Raw genomic sequence first — 2,727 nt, 5'->3', positions numbered from 1 at the left:
AAAGGGTGAACGTAAGGTTGTCACTTGTTTCGAATGTGGTCAGCTGGGCCACAAGTCCCTAGCTTGCCCACAGAAGAAGAGAGCAGGGTTGGCAGTCCGACCAGTAGTTGTACCATCAGAATCATCTAATCAGCCGGGTTTTGGGCCGATCGAATGTTCGGTAGGGAAGCAATCGTTGGGGTCCTCATCAGCTCAGACTTTGAACCAGTCTTGTGCTAAGGAGCCGTTTACTTGTTGGGTGTGTAATCAGCCAGGTCATTTCAGTCGTTTCTGTACTCAGCGAGGGGCTTTTTTGAGGGTTTTACAACCTAGTCGGGTCCAGCCTTATTTGACTGGACAGGGGAAATACCGTTTTGGGGAACAAACAGGCCAGACTTCGAGGACCTCAGGAGAGTCAAGTTCCCAAGTCCCACTTGGGGAAGTCTGCAGTTGTTCCAGGTGTGGCCAGTTGGGGCACAACAGTAGTTCTTGTCCGTGACTTGTAAGCTCGTAGGTTCTCTTATGTTTGGGGATGACCAGCTTTGACGGTCCAACGAGGGACGACAGTAGTGGTAGTACCGATGGGTTGGTTTTGTTTCGACTAATCCATTTTGTAATCGGTGGTTTATTGTTTTGTAATCATTGGGTTCTGTTGTGTAACCAATGTGTTTTGGGAATGTCGAAACATCTGAACTATATGTTTATTTATATATATATATATATATATGCTTTGGTTGTTAACTTCCATGGATTGGGTAGATTGGAGCTTGTTGTAGCACTAAAGTCTTATTAATCTAATAAGTTGTTGTGTGACAATAAAATTCTTTGTAATAATGTAGTTTTATGCGTGTGACTTGGTGTGAAAGAGGGTTGAGAAGCCATGCGTTCAAATTTGGAAGAATTTTGAGGGATGCGTATCCTAATCAGGGCTATTATGGGGTTAGAGTAGGTATACTTGCCGGGTGTACGGAACTTCTTGGGTGCTACTCATTTAATCTTATGTGTTCGGTAGAGATTTATGATCTTTTGTTGGGAGAACTCCTCGAGAGGATGTGAAGTGTGTGATTAATACTTGGTGTTGTATATATTTAACATGATGCTATACGGAGACATAGTGCACAGTTTCGTTAGGGCCAGACTTATCCCTTCATGATAGGTAACGTCGCCAAATTTGCATATGTACTGATTGGTAGTTTTATTAAAGGAAGTGTGAGACTCTACATAAGATAGTGGTTGTCAGTATTGGGGGTGGTGTGTGGTAAACAGCTGGTGTTATGTCCTGAGTGGTGGTATAATTGGTGCTTCTTAAGTTTCCAGGCTCCCTTATGATGGTAGAATATGATAGGTTTGTACCTTAATACCAGGTAGGTCAAGTGATGCTGACGATGGGATTGGTTAGGTGTGTAACCCATGGTTTGGGTGTGAACCGTGAGTAGAGTCACTGTGGTTTGGTCTCGGCGAAGAAAGGTTTGGGATGACAATGAGAAAGTTGAGGGCTTTTACTCCTCCAGAAATTTAGAATGGTGAATCTATGAAAGCCTTGTCGGCGACAGGCGACGATGTCAGGGTTTGGTTCATGGTGGTTGTCTAGCGGTAGCATTGGCTGGTGGTTTGGCACGGAGGCTGGGCCTCTTGATGGTACTCTCGGGATGAGTGACAACTAAGATGTGGCGTAATGAGTGGACCCTATGGGTTATGGAGGGACTCAGTACGGAAGTAAGATAGCTTGCAAAATAAGGAGGTTTTGCCTAGTGCGGTACGTGTTAGTGTGTGGTTCGTAGGTTGTTATTAGATGATGTGTAGAAGGCGATCAGTCCTAGAAAATCCCAGGTGAATACCTTGATAAGGAAATGGTGTGGCTTCTTATTGAAGTCGAGAAGTTGGATGTTTGGTTAAGTCAGGTCACTTCGACAAAAGTGTCCGTCGTCTAGTTTGGATAGTGGTAACACAAGCGAGGTGGTAAGGTTGTGAAGAGTGAGTGAGGCACTCTGCTAGAATCATTTTTATTCGTTAGGACCTTGTTCATCCGTTGTAAGGCACGAGGGTGTGCAATGTTATCCTTTAGGTCGTTGCGTTGTTGGGAACTTCAAATGTTTAGGATTCCCTTCTTGAAAGTTCTGTTTTTTGGGTATTGCGTCATCACTGTGAGTATGGCGGGTTTGGTGGGTTGGCTGTGTTGAGATTCACTCAAGGGTCATTGAGTACTCTTCGTAAACTAAAATGATTTTTGATTCAAAATGTGAGTTTTGCTACCCTTATTTTCGGGAAAATAATTTGAGAGAAATCTTTGAGTTCGGCTGTGGCCAGATGTAAATGACGTGTTTAGTGGTAGCCTTACGAACCAGAATATTCTACGGGAAGCTAGACTCAACCTAGCCTGAGTCGCTGGTTATATGCTGTGTGATTTTGGCGAGACCTTGAAGTAGTGGGGTAGTAATGTGCCGTAATGTTGTTCCTTACCCGTGCTTCGTCTTACATACGTGTTTTGTGAGAGTTGACTGGGAGCCTTGTGGGTGAATGTTTTCGTGTTTCCTATGTAGGGGTTGTAAGTACTAAATACTACTTTGGGTATTGTCGGTAGTCGAGACGTAGTAAATGTCTCAGAACACGGTATTGGTTGCATGTGTCTTACTGTTATCATTGTTATCAGGCCTTGGGGAGCGGGATCCTCCCATCAATCGAGGTGTTGTGGAAAACACTTGGGTAAGTGAATATCAGGTCCGCGAGAAAAATTCGGATCTATCTCTG

This window comes from Camellia sinensis, chromosome 6 (assembly GCF_055761805.1).
Source record: "Camellia sinensis isolate YWXY chromosome 6, ASM5576180v1, whole genome shotgun sequence".
Classification (NCBI taxonomy): domain Eukaryota; kingdom Viridiplantae; phylum Streptophyta; class Magnoliopsida; order Ericales; family Theaceae; genus Camellia; species Camellia sinensis.
This window is presented reverse-complemented; position numbering follows the sequence as displayed.